This window comes from Astatotilapia calliptera, chromosome 13 (assembly GCF_964374335.1).
Source record: "Astatotilapia calliptera chromosome 13, fAstCal68.1, whole genome shotgun sequence".
NCBI lineage: Eukaryota > Metazoa > Chordata > Actinopteri > Cichliformes > Cichlidae > Astatotilapia > Astatotilapia calliptera.
In genome coordinates, this window is record NC_137434.1 from 5,340,284 (window position 1) to 5,359,585 (window position 19,302).

The following is a 19,302-nucleotide window of genomic DNA, read 5'->3' on the forward strand; positions in this document are numbered from 1 at the left end:
TCTGGCTGCTGTTGTTGCTGGTGTGTGTGTGTGTGTGTGTGTGTGTGTGTGTGTGTGTGTGTGTGTGTGTGTGTGTGTGTGTGTGTATGCATGTCTGTGTGTTTACAGGTCACTGAAGTCTGCAGGCCCCACTAGACTGGCAGCATCAGCAGGCAGCTGCTGATTCATGCCAGAATGCTGTTGTCCGATTTTCCTTCGCAACAGAAACACTTGAGCTAAAATACAGTTTGTTCCATGACTCAGTGAATACTACACTGCAACTTTAACTGAGATCAAATAAGTGCACGAATCATGGTCAAGTTTTCTCCTGTGTGTATCTGCCTTTTAAGCACTTAACAAAACACTGTATTTTTGCTCTGTGTGTTCTTGAGGGACATCAGAGCACAGCTGTCATGAACCCAAGGTTCGCACAAGGAGTGGACACCAAAATGCAGACACCAAAACGCGTAGTCTAACTATTTACAAGAGTCTTTATTAAGCAGCAGAAAATATTAGGGAATGTGATTCGGGTTTGATACGGCAACGGGGAATTGGCGACTGGAGCAGGGAAGGATGGCCCTTAGGCAACTGGATCACGGAGGAAGTCAAGCAAGCAGGCAAGGAGGCAAGACATGTGTTCTGGTGGAGAGAGAAAATGAGGCTCCAGGTGAGTCTGTGAACACAGGGAAAACAAGATTACACGAGGAAAACAGGTAGAAAAGGTTTTCAGAAGAGCTGCCTAGTTACCGACACATAGCAGTTTAGTTTTAGCGGTAACTGGAGGACAGTGTTTTGGCTAACGACATGCTAGTCTATAGCTTTTTTTAAGTTTATTTTAATTGTTTTTTTGTTTAGTTTTTTGGTTTGTGTATATATTTCAGTAAAGCACTGCCGCTCAGGCTGCTGCCAATTATTTACAGTCACCCCTAAATGTCCAGTTGCCCATTGTCCATTATTTCTCACAGAGACTTTAAAAATTAATAAAATGTCTGTGAAGACACAAAGTACCATAAATAAAATGGATTTATACCTTTTTCATGATTAGTATATCATTTGTAGAGGTTTCAAATTCATAAAATGTCCTCAGTATGTGAAAAAATATGTTTTGTTTTCAATCCTTCACTCTGGTGTAATGACAAGGAAGGTAAGAAAGCCTTTTTTCCGCCACTAGGAGAACTTTACCAGTTCAGGCTCTAGATATAGACCAGGGGTCCCCAATCCCAGTCCACGAGGACCGGTGTCCCTGCAGGTTTTAGATGTGTCCTTGATCCATCGCAGCTGATTTGAATGGATAAATTACCTTCTCAACATGTCTTGAAGTTCTCCAGAAGGCCTGGTAATGACTTAATCATGTGATTCAGGAGTGTTGACCCAGGGTGAGATCTAAAACCTGCAGGGACACCGGCCCTCGTGGACTGGTATTGGGGACCCCTGATATAGACTATATATAAAAAGATGTATGCAGCCACCACGATATCATTTACTGGTATCCTGACGCAACTTGCTGATGTCTCAACATTATGGTGTTTTCGAGATTAAGTTGGAAGTAATCAGACAGATTCAGGAACCAGTCCTTCTTGCAAAGTTGGAGCAGCCCCACCCAGCCCAGGTGAACAATCCAAGATAGTGACAGTGAAAGTAAACAGTAATAAACTGTAAAACCCTTCATCTGTCCTGCCACAGTCATGTATTTTGGACTCACTAAATAAGCCATACATAGATACATATACATACATACTGACCAGGCTCTATTCGTGAATGTGCAGCGGCATATTACTAAGTGCAAAAAAAAAAAAAAACTATTATAAAAGGCATTATTCCAAATTCAGAGGTAACTGGAAGACAGTGTTTTGGCTAATGATATGCTATTGCATTTGGACAAGAACGTAAAGTGCTGAGAGAGAGCTAAAGTTAGCATGCTTGGTTAGCAATGCAGCCATAAAGCCTATGAGTGAAACAGACAAACATGCCTGTTAATTAATGCAAACAGAATACAGAAATTTTACTCACTGAAACTGCTGCACATGGATAGCTTGCACCTCACAGTTACCCATATTATTCTTAGCTTAATAATTCTCCAAAACTCTGTCATTTATTCCAAATACCTGTATATTCAGTTAACAATTCACTCTGAGATAGCAACTCTGACAGCAAATACTGCCACAGTCGCATGGCTGTAGCTCCATTTTTGCTTTTTGCAATCAAAATTCTTAAGCCAAAAGACGATTAGCTTAGCATAAAAACAAATCAGGGGCGAGGATGCTAGTCTAATTTGTTAAAAAGTAATAAACTCTGCCTACAGACAGTGTTAGAAACTTGGTGGCTGTGTTTTTTTTCTGGGGGTAGCTTCTGCTCTCAACAAAAAATAAGTTCAACACAGTTGAATTATTTCTCCCTGCTCTCTTTATTAAGGTTGCCTTGAGCTGTTCCTTTCTAATAGCCGTCTTGCTAACACACAAACATGACAGCAGCACACACTGTTTTTTTCTAACTTTTGCTTTCTGTGTTTCCCCAAATATTTCCTTGAATGACCACCAAAACAGTTTCCCACATTTCACTTAAAGGCTGAAATGATGGATATGAAATAATCTTATTGTGCTATATCCAATCTCTGCATAGTTTGTGGCTCAGCAAGGAACTGACCAATCACATTTTGCCATCTCAAACACGCCCTCCTCTTGCTCTGTCTTCTCACACACATGCACACACACACATAAGATGCCCCTTAGTCATACCCAACCGAGTGGGAGTAGTACACCCACGTGTACCACCCACCCACACACTAGCCGATACACTGACTCACTACCTTGATGTCTGACTCATTATCAGGAAATTAGTGGACAAGTTGGACCAAACTGTACAACGGTTTATTCTGTGGGTTTAAGCAGTGAAACTTACACAAAGCTCCCTCAAATGTTGTTTTCGTCCCTATTTGCATCTCAAGTGGTCGGCCTCCTCCAACAATAAAAAACCTCTGACCACTGAGAACAAAAGGAAACCCTCAAATGAGAAGGAATTCCAGACTCCATTATGCTTATTTAAATTGTTCTGTGTTGCCATGTGGACAGATAATTGATGCATTTTGTCTTGATGTTACAAAATGCGGTGAGCGGTTGTGTAACGAGACCAACATAGAAAATGCTCCATTAAGATTAGTTCAGCACAGATGTTTGGACTGACAGAAAGCCTGGACTGAGATCAGCTCGGGAGGGGGAAAAAGAACTGATGGACTGTTACAAACAAACTGCAGGAAAACCAAAAGCAAAAGTAGCTGAAACAAACAGCATGTGGACAGTGAAACAAGAATTGAAGACAAAGACGGACAGACTGGTAGTACTAAAACTAAAAAAGGATGTATGTTAATTAGTAACGGTTCAACACAGAGTAATATACCGACTGAAATAATCCAGCTATGACATCAAACCACGGCTAGATCTGAACTGTAATCACTTTTATGACTCATCTAGAAGTCACAACGAAAGTTAAACTGTATTCCTCAAATGCCTCACACTGCCTCTAGGGTCGTGTGTCCTCAAATTTCATTGGCTCCCACTCAGATGGTTTAAGAAGACATGAAAGTAAAACAATCCCATGAACCGTTGTAAAATTCACAAACTGACGCATCCCACATTTGGTATTCTGTCCAACTACAATGCTACTACTACTAATAATAATAATAATGGATTGGATTTATATAGCGCTTTTCTAGGCACCTAAAGCGCTTTACAATACCACTATTCATTCATTCTCACATTCATACACTGGTGGAGGCAGCTACAGTTGTAGCCACAGCTGCCCTGGGGCAGACTGCCATATTGCGCCATCGGCCCCTCTGGCCAACACCAGTAGGCAAGTAGGGTAAAGTGTCTTGCCCAAGGACACAACGACCAGGACAGAGAGCCCAGGGATCGAACCAGCGACCTTCCGGTTACAGATGCGATCCCCAACCCCCTGAGCCACGGTCGCCCCCATAAGCTTCCTGTTAGTTAGTTATTCTAAAATACATGACTCTGAATGACCTAGTTCAGTTAAACGTCTTGCGAAAGGCTTTTGTACAATGTTGACTCATGAAGAAAAAAGTGACATTTCCTTTTAAAAGCCTATCTTGGGCGTCTGCAGCTCAGCAAATGTAAAGAGATAATGAAGAAGCTCAACTTGACTGTGTGCATGAAGAGCTAAAACAACAGCTTTAGCTTTCACTGCTATGCCAGCCATCAGATGGCTATTCTCAGCATAAGTGTTGGTCAATGCAAACAGAAAAATGTTCCAAGAAAGTAGGCTATGCAAATCCTAAATGGACTCCCAGGGGGCAGTCACCCTTAGGCAGTCCCGAGAATTCGTAGAATTAGACTGCAGTGTCAGTCGTTTTTTTAGTCCACTGCCTATTAATAGCTCAAGAAATAATGGATGGGTTGTCAGAGGATGATGCCTCTTACTCTGGTAATCTCTTCTGTATCCACTTTATTCAATATAACGATGAATCAAATAAAACAATGACATTCCATTAACATCAGCATGAAGCCCAGGACGTTTTCACCCATGGAAGCAGAAATACAATGATCAATGGGTGGAGCAGTGGCAGAAGCACCAACCAAATAACAGCTCAAAGTGCTTACATGGCTGGCGTGACGAATAGATCTAAATGTGAAACAACTTTAAAAGGAGTACAACATCTATTTATGGCAGAGTGCTGTTTATTCCACTTTTTAGTTTTAGTGTATCGATGAGTAAAGGACACAGAGTCCCACGGTGCATTTCAAGATGCATATCCGATTTCAACAATAGGCAGTTTTCTTCCAGTTAAGAGATTATTCACATTTATGGAAACCCTCATTAGTATTGACTTGCTAAAATGTTAGCCCAGCACACAACTGAATAGTTTCAGCATCATAGAGCAGCTAGTCAGACTCTTTATAATGTGATCAGCCTCTCCATTGGGTGACACAGATTGAATGTGTCTTTTCTCCATTGCAATTTGGATGCACTGATCTGTTAACCTCCCTTATTATTGATTATTTTTCTGTATTGCAGCATGAAACTTTTCTTTGTGACAGTAACTTACTCTAAAACTGATGTAAAAGTTGTGCCATGAATCACATTCTCAGTTTTTATTTTCGTTTTAAGCTGCTGCCATTCTTTAAGAGGCAGAGTTGTTGCAGTACTAATGCTGAGGCTGAGACAGAGACAGACAAACAGGCAGTTAGAGGCTTGGTCCAGTGCTGCTTTACAGCTAATTGGGGCAATCATAATAAAAGGCCAGTAAATCCCCACCATTAGCCCACCGAGGACAGGAAACAGAGGCTGGCTTTTATCGCTGCTTCTCTTCGCCGCTGCCCGTACCTGCGGCTATGAGTCCACATAAACATCCACACACAGTTATTTACACCCAGATTTCCTTTCCTGGCTGTTTGGGTTGTATTAGCTTGTGCTATTTTTAGGTCTTTTTCATTACTGCATAGTAAACAGTGCCTCTGCTCGTAACTAAGAGGGAAATAAAGATTTCTTCTCCTGGACAGGATGGGGAGCACCAGGGAGCTGTTGCCTCCAGTAATCAGGATCTCCCTGGGGGTTTGGACTGGCCTTCCTGGGAAACTACCCAAACCAGTGGAAAGCACACATCTCCATGCAAGCTGGTTGAGAGCCGCTCCACTTTAAGTCTCCTCTTTCTTGACTCCTTTTCTTTCAGCTTTCTCTCTCTCCTCAGTTTGTCCCGTCATTCCTGTAGTTGAAGGGGGAATTCCCCTATTTGTGGCCATGGTAGCTGGCTCTGAATGGGATGGGAGTGCTGGGTGGAGGCTGTATGAGTGTGAGTGTTAGCAGGGGGGCAGTAGTGGCCGAGTGAAAGACTCTTTTGTAGGGCTCCTACTGTTTGGTAGTGGGGCTATCCTCCCAGGACTCATCTTCGGCCCTGCCACACCCACCAAGCCTTTCATATGGTAAGGCATCCTAATGGCTTTAACACTCTCCCAATGGCTATGGAACTCCCGAGCAACCAACAGGCTGCCCCCTGGCAACCACTGGGGCTTTCCACCCCCCTCCTTCCTTGGTAACCAACCACTGCCCCGGCAACTGCTTCTGCCCCAGTAAACCTGCCCCGGCAACTTCTTTTGACTTTCAATCAGTTCAGGTTCATTTCTGACTGAACAGAAAGAGAAGAATAGGGATGGGCATGGATGTGCACATAGGGGTGTGCATGGTAGGGGGTACAGCCCCGCCCACTATAACATGCACGTACACAAAAACCAAATAGCAAAGTTAGAAAATATCTGCTGTGCTGCTTCTAGCACAAATAAAAGAACTATGAACCGCACAAAGAAATATTCTGAAACACACAGAGGAGAAAGAGGTGTTCCCGTCAGTTGGGGGTAGCATACCCGCACACTGGGACTTGGCTAAATAGAGGTTAGCCTTTCCACTAGCTGCTCGGTACAGGATTTGCATTTGAATCCGAATGTGAGTGCCTGGATTTATGCCTCTGTCAGTGGTGCCCAACAGTGCTTTTTTTCTGACTCCCTCTCTCTCTGCACCCCATTCTCTTTCTGATCTTCCCAACTGTGTTGTGTTCCTTACCCGTCCCCTATTTTCCTCACTGTCGTTCCACACAGATACCCTGCTCTTTATCTCTAGTGTGGCGGGGCAGGACCCACGTTTGACGTGGATTTCACGCCTTGCAGGGGAAGTTCTTGCTTATTATTTTGATAATGCTTCTATGACTGCTGTTAAAATTCTTGTGCAGCATAAGAAAGAATGTGTTGCTGATGCTTGGGAATTTAGCTATTTAAGGCAGCAGTGAAGGTGTTTGCCAAACACGTGAAAGCATTAAATCTGGTGGATTCAATCCTGAATGCCATTCAGCATGTCCCACATTAGCTGCAAGTGAAGTTTCCAGCGTTGTAAAATTGTAGCGTTAAAAACCACTTCTTTGATCACTGATAATCTTTTGGAATTCCTGGATATGTTTCCACATTGCATTTTACTATCTCACGTTTCACCATACCTCAGGCCTGTTTGGGGTCTGGGCTCAGTCCTGGCAAGTCTGACATTTCAGATAGCTTGTCATGATACAGGTACTAGATAACCTGAATGCTGACTGCAACGTTCCAAAAATTCAAGATTCACATTCATCCCTACTGCTCTATCCAGCCCCCTTTTTTATGTCTTGCTCAATCCAGTGCAACACTAACATTGTCTGAAAATGTGCGCTGTTAGACCCATTATGCAAACAACACCATAAAGATGTTTGATTTGACCAGTTCTGAGAGACCATAAACGAACCCTTTGGGCCGGGTTATGGGCTCTAAGAAGTGGTTCCTAAGGCTTCAGAAGTGTTTATACCTGATCCGAACACCCACACTGGGACCGCTTTCTGGAAATTTCCGAGAACAACGACTGGAGTAAAAACGCCACCATTGGGAGTGGGGGAGATGGGATATTGTTTAAAAATGGGAATAACAGTGCACAAACTGACACTTGATAGCGTTGCATTAGGTTGTAGACGTTGTGCACAAATTGTGTGTAAATGAAAATGACAGAGAAACGTATGCTCAGCTCCTCTCTCACAAAGCTGCACAATTCTGCAGTGGCATTGAAATCATCTGTTTCAAAAACATATGGCAATGAGATGTCTGATTTTTGGGCCCCTGCAGTGGTAGTTTGAGAGGATGAGATGGACCAAAAGATAAGGAGGCTCCAACCCCTTGAGCCACTTTCCAGCGCTCACATTGCTGTCACTTCTGACATTCAGAGGACTACAGTTCATTAATGTTTGCTACATAAACAAGATAAAAATAAAAATAAAAAACCCAACTAATGTGTGATAATGTGAGGTGTCTAACTTCCATTTAAGTAAGCAAACTTTTGCTGAGATTCAGATTCCAAATCTTTGGTCCATGCCCCATTACATTAATAAAGTAATTTGACTTTCATTCAGATGTGGTGATTATAAATCTCATATATGCCACAGTTTCTACCATTTCTGTTTTGAATGAATTTATGCATTAGTTCTTCAAAAGACACAATCAGATCTTGAGTCTTTTTAAGGCCTTTAGAAGCTCAAAGTTTTTACTTCTCCTGTATCAAAACATTGGTTTTTCCGTGAGCACAAAAATATTAATGCAAAAAATGCTGACTTTAAGTAATTTGATTACATGTAAGTTTTCCAGGTAATTTTATTACATAAGTACAGTGTAAAACGTTAAATTTAATGGAATCAAACAAAAATTATTTGATTATTGTGCACATGAGGGCAAAGATTTATTATTTGAATATGGGGCTGGAGTGAGACAAACACTTGAACAACTCATCATTTCAGTCACATGCAAACTTGACGATGCAGATATTGGCCTGACCCCATTCTTATTCAGAACAATGTTTCCTAATAACTACTTTAATATTTAAATTATTTACACTTACAGTTATGTGAACAAGACAGTTTTCAAGGACTGTCCACAGCTAAAGCTTGGAGAGCACTGGGTCATGCAAAAGGAAAACTGAGTTACTACATTTTATATAAAGCAAAGATATCAGCATGAATCCATTGTAATTCATTATGAAAGCTCTTCAAATTAATCACTTGTATAGTCATTTTCCTAAGAGTGCTGCTATAAAGTGTCTTTGTCAGCAGGCTGAATACACTCATGACAATCACGCATCAGTACTGGAGACATGGATATCTTTCAACAATAGAGTGATTTTTGCTTCATGGAGATGAATAAATATGGCTGCATAGTTGTAAATGCTTGATGCAAACCTAGTAAAGCAAATAACCATGACTCGAAGCATATATTGATAAATATTCCAATAAAAAAATACAGTACTCAGGACTTAGTAATGAAATGGCCTAAGTATTTCTATCCACACTTAAATGAATGGCCAGCGACATTAATTCCCTCCTCGGCTCCCCTTTGACTGATTGACAAGGACCTCTTTGGCATGAATATTCATAACCACAGTTCCACCAAGCTTTCTCACAGCTAGAAGAAAAGTAAACCTTGCCAGGGGAGAGAAGATCGCTGCTAGCTGCTCACTTCATGTGGAAATGCGGGACTTCTATTCAACTCCCTGCAGGCATTTCCCAGAAGAATAAGGAAGGGAGAGGAGTGGGCCGTGGGTGGTGGGGCGGGTGGTGGTGCCTTGAGTGAAAGTTGACAAGATTTAAGGATTTGCTGGCTCGAGCTTTTGTCTCGGCCTTCTATTTAAGAGCGAATATACAGATCTCTTCTTCATGCAAATTAGCCGTCATAAGACTAGAAGCTGAGAATGCAAAAAATGGGAAGGCAGAATATATGTGTAACACGAGCAAATACCCGCTCGAGATGGGAATAGATGAAAAGAAATGCTAGAAGAAACGAGAAAAGAAACATTATTGAGATTGATGCATTGAGGTGATGGGTGACAGCTGAAACCCTGGGAATGGATAGCACTAGAGGGTAGGTGGGTGAAGGGTTGGTGGAGGGGACTGATGAGGAGTTGACAGAGGCCTCTTAGCAGTAAAAGACCACTGTGTGTAATCGCTTTTAATTGGAATGTATGGAAGACAAGGCTCTCCAAGGGGATCAGTTGGTCTTAAACCCTGCTTAATTATATGGGATCATGTTAGGCTGTTGGGTTTGGGTCAAAAATACCGCTGCAAGGGTGAACTGATACAAGAGGAGGAAGAGAAAGGAGGAGGTAGAGGGGAATCCTGGCATGGCATGTTCCTGATAGGGAAATGCTTTATTTAATATCTATTTGTTATGCTGAGAATGCAGAGAATCACCAGCTCCAGCAGTGATATAGCATCATCCACAGCAGAGGATGGAGGGAAAGCCACAGAAAGCCACTGCTACCATTCCTATCAGTAATCTGATGGGGACCTCATGTTAAGTGTTAGAGTGAAGTCAACTTTTTAGTAACCATATGGTGCTTTATGGTGTTCTACATTTCCTAGTGGTGTCACTGTAACTCTCCCATAACATTATGGTTTGACAGTGTTTAACAGCATGTCTAGACTCTGCAGTGTTGACTTTATAGTGACCTTATCGTAAATTATCTTCACTTTTATCTCTTGTGTAACATCTCTGGAGGGATTTAAAGGTCTGTGGTCTCTGGTGGTGAGTTTACAATGACTTTCTTGATGTCTTCTTGTGATTTTATCTCTGTCAGATGCTTTTGACTTGTTTGTTCCTGCTGACATATAAAATTCTTTTGTGGCAGCTCCATTACAACTTTCTGAAAATGGATTATAGCAGTATCATAGTCCTCATGAAGCCAGGCATAACTTTTCAAGGGTGTATGTAATTATGTAATTTATATCACAGACTAAATTCCTTGGATCAAATAATTTCAAAGTACCCTTTCACAGCATTTTTTGTAAGAAATTATTTAAATATTTGGATAATATGCTAGAAAACAATGGAATGTTCCCAGGGGGTTGGGGCAGAGAGGCTGCCTTAAGCAAGGGAGTTTAATTATTTTGGGATTTTATTCATGAATGTTTCAAAGGTGGAGGGCAAGTTGGACTGGCAGATTCGTGCCACAGTAACCTTAAATACAAATGGCTGAAATGAGCTTCCTTCGCAGGGTGTCTGCTCAGCTCAGCCTTAGCAGCAAGGTGAGGAAGGATCTTGGCAGAAATCCTCTGCTACTTTGTGTCAAAAGTACCAAATTGAGAAGGTTCGTGATTCTGGTTAGGATAACCAAATCTGACCTAGAAATGCCTCGGGATCCCCCCGGAGGAACTGGAAAGTATGGCTGGGGAGAAGGATATCTGGATTACCCTGCTTTGCCTGCCGCCACTGCAGGCCAACTTTGGATGCAGTGGCTCTTATCTATATATGTTCCCCCAGTTCTACAAGCTGTTCATTCTCGTTTACGTGCCCCTCCCTCCCCTTTTCAGTTCTTTAACTTCTTCACTTCTATTTAGTGCATGGGGATCTGCTAGGCCCAGGAGCCGCCACCAGTCCCCTTCGAGGCCTTCCCCAAACCGCAGCTCAATTCACATCCAAGCCATTTACCTTTATCTACTAAAATGCTATCAAACCTAAAATGAGGACGTGGGCCCAGCTAGTGACTCATAATAATACCTACGAATCTGTGTGCTCCTGCCTCCAGTCTTGGTGGTTGCCTGTGCCTAAGGAGGCCCTGACTGGTAATATTAAAACTGCTCTCATCAAGTTATGATGATTTTAGTCCATCAGCAGGAGGCACCAGGAGATTTTAGAGCACTTCATCCTTTCATCTAGAGACAAGTTTAATGGAGATGCTTTTCTAGGCGATCAGTCCTAAAACTACTAGCAAATGGTTTTCTGACTATAGTATTACGTAATTTAGTGCTTGATTAGTCAGTCAACCTGCCTGACCTGAACCATATAGGGAACCTATGGGTCATTGTCAAGAGGAAGGTGAGAAAAACCCAGCCCGAAAATACAGACAAGCCGTTAACCAATGAAATCTGGGCTTCAAGAATAGGCAATGCCACAAGCTGATTGCCTCAATGACAAGCTGCACGGATGCAGCAGTTTGTGGTAAAGTGTTTGGATACACTTTGGGCTTCCAGTTTAGGGTTCCAGAAATCCAGTATCTCAATAACTTGAGGTACTAGATTTCTGATTTTCATGATCACCCACAATCATAAAAATGGAAAAAAAATTTAAAAAGCCTGGAAATAACTAAAACTATATATAACTATATATAAGTAAATGTGGTGGTACACTGAGAAGTTTACTTTGTTCTCAGAATGTAACAATAGAAGAAGAGACAATGCTGAGATCATCATATCAGTCTGCTCTGAACAGATGTTGAACGACTCCTTTAAGCAATCCCAGGCGTCCATCAGTATTTCAGTGTAACTATGCCTGCGTGTATACATTTGCAGAAGACACTGTGATTTGTGTTTGTTCAACTTGTATACACACGAGCTCACTACCAAATATGCTGCATGCAGTCTAATGTAAGGTAATGGACTATGCTGCCTCGTGCACATAAACACACTTGCACTTGCTTATATAATACGCTTTGTTTCGTGTCACTAGTGCACTTAGGCTTCAGATAAGCATGATGATTATGCATGAAAACACACACATTCATACACTCTTGCACGTACAAACACATATGCTGTGCGGAGCTGTCAGTATGGGCTTTGTCAGTAATATGCTGGCTGCTTGGTTGAATTAAAGGAATGCAGTGAAACAGGAGCTTGTCTTCCTCTGTCTGTCCTGCTTATTCCCCCTCTTTGCTCTATTCCTCCCTCCCTCCCCCTCTTCCTTTTTCGTACCATGCAGCTGTCCACATTTCAGCTCTGTCATCCATTTCCCATCTCCCTGTTGAGAATCCTCATATTAGGATGAGCACTGTGGTGCTTCCTTCCCATCGCTGTTATGTCATGGTGGTTTCCTGCCCACCTCAAGGTTGCTCAATGTTGTCTGGGTCCTCAGTCGACATGGCGACGAGGTCGAGGTTGGTGGAGCCCGGCGACTGCGGCTAGAGTTATTTTCCAGAGGGCAGGCATGGGCGGTCAGCGGCCTTTGGGTTTGAGGAAGGAAGAGGACTACGGGGTGGGTTGGGGTGAAGTGGTCGATGGGGTCTGGCATCTCAATCTCTCTTCCACTCGCACCCCCTACCCTATAATGATCCTCTGCGGCAGGGTGACCCGGTTCTGGCTTCCAGAGTTTCAGGACCGACGCCGGGCCACAGTGAGACGCACCAACCACTTTCCCATGGACCCGGTGCTTCCAGGCCCATCATTACCATTTAATATCCTATAATATAAATCCCCCCTCCCCTCCCACTAGTCATCAGCAAAACAGGCTCCACCAGGGGGTTGGAAGGGGGAGTGGGCTGCCCACACCGCAAATAAGCCAGGATACCCAATATCCCCCCTCTTTTATTTGCTTCTAACCATTGCATAGCTGCACAACAGCTCCCAGTCATTACACACAGGCCACTAAGTAGGGGCTACCATGAATTGGATAAACAAGCATCAGTGAAGACTATGCACGAGCATCAGGAAATCAGAACCCATGTCGGTTTCATTCACTGTTGGGAAATAAGGTTCTGGGGTGTTGTTTGACTTGATAAATCAGAGCTAGGTCAATATTATGACATGGCGGTTGGTGGCACGACTTCCTCATTTGTTTTAATGTTAGTCTGCCCCTAAAAGTGTAATCTTGTTGACTGTGCGTGATCACTTTTTTTGTTTTGTTTTGTTTTTGTATTAACCAGAGACCTGACAAATATTACTATGCATCACAAGACCATTCCAGTGGAAAGAGGTTTTACCCTGCTAGAGCATGAACCCTGACATAATTGGCAGAAAATTCTAACTTTTTGACTTGTTTTGGATCGAACCTTCTGATATTAAGAAATTAAAGAGTTTTAGTTTGTATTATTTTGATACAGCCGGCATCTTTGTGTAATTAGCTGCTCATATTTTTTGTTTTATCTTAAACAAACAAAAACATAAAAAGGGTTTAGGGTTAAAAAAAAAAGAAAGAAAAGAAATTACTCTGTTATTTAAATGATAGTGTTCATAAGGTTTGTGATTTTATCATCAACTGACAATAGCATCAGACATGATTGCATGTACGGTAACTGAGCACATATCGAGGTTAAGGTTAGGCTAATGTCCGGCCGTTTTTATAGTAGATTTCCACGCATGGAAACTATCATGGTGGTGCAGTTGGTTAACACTGATACCAACAAGAAGATCCTGGGTTCAAAGTAGGAGTGATTCACACCTGGGGTAAATGTGGTCATTCTAAATCCCCCATACATGTGAATGTGAGTGCAAATGGTCTGTCCCTCTGTGTTAACCCTGCAGCAAACTGGGGACCTGTTCATCTCACACTATGGCAGCTGGGAGAGGGAACCCTGAACTGGTTAACCAGAAGAAAATAGATGTAACACCCAATAAAAGAAAAGAAAAAGTGAGGTACTTTATTTAAAATGTACTATTTTCCGGGTTCAGACCAGCTACTGTGCAATCTGACTGCTGACATTTGCATTTCAACATACACCTATTTAAGTAATATCTTTAAATATATATATCAAATAAAAATAACAGGTTGTAATGCATGTGGGAAAAGAGCATAAGGGACCCTTAAAAGGACACCTCACTGCACAGCAGGCCTGAAAAACAATTGTTTCTATTCAGACTATTTAAAACTTGAAATTGAAAAACTGACCCTTATAAAATGGATCTAGCAAATTTCATCCACTACTCTGACAGATTTGAGCCCAACGAACCTGCATGCAACATTCTTCCATCCACATCCACATTCCTGTTTCAACAAGCTATACTGATTGAAAAAACCCCCAAATGTGATCAATTAATCAAAGATCTTTGTCATGAAGTTTCTGTAAATTGTGATGACTTTTGGTGTCGTGTCATCTGCCGGTGTTGTTCGTGGTTGTCCAAAAGCGATCTAGCAGAAACTTTTAGAGCACTTCATGTTTTCATCTGCTGGCAGGCTCAATGGAGATACTGATTTCCTTTTCCAGCAGAACAGCTAAAACTACTAGCAAATGGTTTTCTGACCATAGCATTACTTGACTGAGATCTTGACTGAGAGAATCTTTGGGCTGTTGTCAAAAGGAGGATGAGAAACACCTGACGTATAGGCTCACTGATACTGTCATTCATTAACTTTAAGAAAATATTTCACCAGGAGGCCCATTTAGTAGCTGCTCTGGACCTTTTGATCATATTACATAATGTTTAACAGCAAGAATGATATCCTTCAATCATATTCGGTGTAATTTTAATGCTATTTATATTTTAAAAAGTCATCTCAGGCTCTAGTTTAAACAAATCTTGTGAAAATGTCACTATGGGCTCTGAGTAAATTTGGCCTTTTAATTGAAAACAGATTTATTAAAACATAACTGGTTTATTAAGGACCCATTAGCTCCAGCTGTAACTTGCACCACTGGATTCAGAGACATCCGTTTCAGTATCCGCTGTTATTCTTTGTGCTGTATGTAAGGTCACTGCGTGTGTACGTGTACGTGCACACGCAGCAGGGATTCAGAGATAGCTTTGGAGGCGTATTAGGTATCGAGGGGTGAGGAGCTCGTCTGAAGAGCTTCATTCACAGAGCCAGGATACTGATAAGAAGCAGAGCAGCGCTGCCATGAATCCACCCTCTGTTCAGCCTCTCTCGCTCCTCTCTCTTCTCCCCACTCTGTCTGTCCCCCTTTCTCCTCTCCTCCAGCCCTTTATGCTGCCTGTGAGAAAGTTGCGGAGATGGGGAGGGGTGCGGAGGCCTGCAGGCTCTCGAAGTTTAATTAGCAGGATTAGAATTTTTTTAAAAGAGAGAGGGAGAGAGAAAAGAGAAAGAAAGTGGTAGGCAAGGGAAAAATCAGAAAAACATGTCGCTGTGCAGCTGTCTGGTATTATCTATTACTGTCCTAAATACTCATTTCTCATAAAACAATAAATGCTAACAGGAATGACCTAATTCTATTTGTTTTTAATAAAGTGACTGTAAATAAGTCCACGCAAGGCTGCATACTCACATGTTTGCTCCAAAAAATAATGAAAAAATAATGTTTTAGTGAATCATGAATCATGCCAAGCTGTAAAAGATGCCACCGGACTAAAGGCTGCCTGTGCTATTGTCCCAGGATTGTTTGTCAGGCCTAGCAAGGGGCAGCCTATATGATGTCTATATGGCTGACATGCCCCAGTGAGGGGTCTTAAAGAAAAAAAGAGCAGAAGGGACCTCCGATGACCCGAGTTCTACAGATCAACCCTGACCTCTGACCTCGCACGCTGGATAAACTGCAGAAGCACAGCCCACGTAGCTTGTATTTGTGGTTCTTTATTAACTAATTGTAAAGTAAATATATACACGCATTGTTATGTGCTAGAAAATATAGCAGTGCGATAATTGAAATGTTCTAAATAACAATTCATTCTCTTCCTGCTTTAACTATTTCCTTTACTTTAAAGAAGAGTATGCCTCATAAGCTCTCTCCATTTTAAACGTGATTTAATTTAATTCCCACTCCTTTCAGTTATTCTAAGATCAACTGAACCTTTAGCTTTCTTAACAATTCAAGAGAGGCTTTTATTTCCTCACATTTTTATGTGCTTTTCGTCTGTTTTCAGAAGCCGTACTTTTAACACATTGATTTCTTTTAGTAGAAACTAAATTTTAAAAAATTTAAACACCTTTTTTCAGCAAAGTTAGTCTTGCATGTGCTTGCTCAAAGCAATGACTGGTGCATCTGAAAATGAAGGGTTTTAAAAGTGTCTGCTGTGGAATAAGTTGACTAATCCTTTGTTTTTGTGCTTATGATTATAAATGTACCAGGAAAAATTTCAGAATCTCCGTCAGGAGTTTTACTACTACAATTCTTGGTCATGAAACATCTGCTGCAATACTTTGTCATGAATACTTCACTGACAATATTTGGTCATCTGAAGTATCTATGGCAACAGTGTAATCATCATCCCAGTCCTTAAATCATGGGAATAGTCTGATCCAAGCCTCGGTTTGGCTTTAAAAAGGGCCAGAGTGACTGTGTTCTCTGTTATTTGAGCTGTAAGAGATCTTAGCGTGTGAGTGTGTTTGCGTGAGAGCCTGTGAGTGTGTGAGTGGTGGCAAATGTCTGGTATATCTTTCCATCCTGCACCTGTACCAATTACTTCTCATAACCTTGAAAGGACCATACAAAGTCAAGCACATCGCATATGCAACAGAATTATGAACATATTCGATTCCCTTACTGTTGGATAATCAAGGAGCTGGAATCCCTGCGAGCAGCCAGGATGAGGTCATGTGTAGTCATAGAAGGTCACAGCTGCTAAAACACACAGCAAACAAACTTGGCCTTGTTTGTTTTTGAAGGAAGCCTATATTACTTGCAACCAAATAAACTTCATCTTCCCCCAGTACTTGGTCAGCACATTTTAACCCCATGCTGAGCCAATCTAAAGCCCAGCCTGTGCCAATTCTGCTCAACCTAACTCATACCTTACATAAGCCTGTTTCCCCACACATCCTACCTCATCAGTCAGCTCTCCCCAAAGCTTTCATTAGCATATGCATGGTTACACTCAGCTTTCGGCGACTGATAGAATTGTTGAATGATAAATTGATTTTGGCTATTTATTTAGCTAAACTGTTTAATGACTGCAAGACAGATTCATTAATTGGGTAACTGATTGGGTGCTTTTTTTTGGCTGCTTGAGAAGCTGATGGGCTTGAAACAATTGTTGCTTGGTTGTTGGTTGTTTGGTCGAATGACAGAATTGTCTGTTGCCCTGTTGTTTGAATATGTTATTCACTGGGCTACTTAAGCAAATGAAGAAGTATTAAGGTGATCTTTGAATAGACTGTAGAAATAGCAACTATTTGACTCAGTCACATACACATTGCTACCTGTGTAACTGACTAGGCCAGTCAGTTACACATTTAGCAAGTTGGCAAGTTAATAAACTAAACTGTTTAACTACAATGGTCTAGTTGGGTAACTCTTTTCTTGCCTTACTGATTAGCTAGCTATTCAGTGATTGAAAAGCTAGCTGGGTAGTTATTGTGGCATCTTTGCTTTGTAGCTGCTGCGTGATTTGCTAACTAGTTACTGGCTATTTAATGAGCTAACTACTTAGCGACTATAAGGGCTAAATTGCTGCCTAACTTAGATGCATAACTGAACAGCTACCAAGCGGAGTGGCTGAATAGCTTGCATGTTGGTTGGCATTTACTCAAACCAATATTGTAACCAGCTGCCTGATTGCTTCACAGGCCTTGACCTCTTCACAGACAGGCTCCAACCTCATTTAGTCTCATTAGTACCAAGTTTCTGGCTCCCAGACAGGGACAGCACCACAGCTCCCAAAGGAGCGTATGTGTATCTATGTGCGAGTTTGTGTGTATGAGTCTAAGGACACCTACCGGAATACAGCATGTCTTGTCTGTCATCCAAGCACAGATGTCCAGAGAATTGCATCATACCGACCGCACCCAGTCTCCTTCACATCCCTTATCCCCTACCGTTGACCCCCTCCCTCCCATTGCCCTATTGTAAACCTTCATCGCCCTTTCACATCTATCCAGTCACAACCTCTTCACATTCTCTGACATAGACAATGAGTTTTGATTCATGGCTTCCACCACTGGTTTTCCATCGCCTCCTCTCTCGTGATGACTTCATCTCCCATCACACCTCCCCTCATCTTTATTAAGCTGTGAGGCTACATGGTCCACAATGTACTGAAATTAGGGCTGCTGGGGCAGGGTCGAGATGGAAGCCCTCAATCCTTATTTAAAGCATGCAGGCTCACTTAATACGCATTCTTGTTCGCAGTAGTAACCAGGAGGGTCTTTGTATGATGACATTTTGTAGTTTCTGAAAATTTGTTGTGGTCAAAATGCAATCCAACCCTGACCGAGCCTAAACTCTAGAAGAGAGGTTAACATAACAATCTGAAATAGGTGTGCAGAGTTTGTTCAGTCCTGTGACTGTTTGAAGCCTGAAGTCTGAAGCCGCAGTCCCAGTCCAGTACCTCTAGAATAGTTTATATAAGTATATTCCATTTATTATCTACTATCTACTGTTTCCCAGCCAGATGTGTTCATCACCCAAAGTATGAAAGTACTGTGAATTTAAGGTCTCTGGAGCACTAGGAAAAGTGGAGTAGGATTTAGAGGCGCTGGATGACGAGGAGCAGAAAAGGGCCATGAACTTTGTTGATGGTCCTGAAGCTGAAGGGTCATCCGGTTACATCTTGCGGTGTTTGTTGTTGTGTAGCGAGGTGATGTCATGATTAAAAGCTTCAAGACACTGAAAAAAAATGCTGAAGGCAGGCTTGGGATTTCCCCACAAAAGTTTGAAGAATACGGCGAAGCAAGAATCCTTGTGTTCACAAACAGCAGATTGATGTTCCAGTCTTTTTGCACAGTGTCAGTTTCTGCTCTATGCTGTGTGTTGCCCTATAGTTCTGTGAGCAAAATACATCCATGTACAGATTTGAGCGGGTGTACCCAAGAAAGATTTCACTAACTAGAACAAATAAGGTAATCTAATCGGTGGAAGGGTAAGCACACAGACCTACAGAAACGTCCTGCTGAACAGTACTATCTTGTTAAAGCTAGCTGCAACTTACATCCTGTCAACAGCATTATACTGTAATCTTTGTGAATTCTGTTTTGTGGCCTTGTGCAACTGGTTAAACACAGTCCTCGAAGGCTTCTCGTAATGGCATACGCTGGAGTTTTGGAAGGGCATGTGATGACTAATGGGCCAATACTCACCCAAACTTGAACCATTGGAAACAGACTAAACAGAAAAAACAGAAAATACTGACGTAAGTATGAGTAGTATGTAAGAAGATTT

The 19,302-nt window shown here is 41.9% G+C and overlaps 1 long non-coding RNA gene across 2 annotated transcripts; it reads right to left on the minus strand.

The window, feature by feature from the left end:
• Positions 1–452: 452 nt before the first annotated feature.
• LOC145419738 (uncharacterized) lies at positions 453–18,057 on the minus strand. 2 transcript variants are annotated; one of them, XR_013901079.1, is made up of 2 exons: positions 17,862–18,057; positions 453–652 (listed from the first exon to the last, which is right to left on the minus strand). It is a non-coding gene; the product is annotated as an uncharacterized LOC145419738 (long non-coding RNA). The 2 variants fall into 2 exon arrangements; XR_013901078.1 differs by lacking the exon at positions 17,862–18,057 and adding an exon at positions 5,251–5,832.
• Between the last annotated feature and the right edge of the window lie 1,245 nt (positions 18,058–19,302).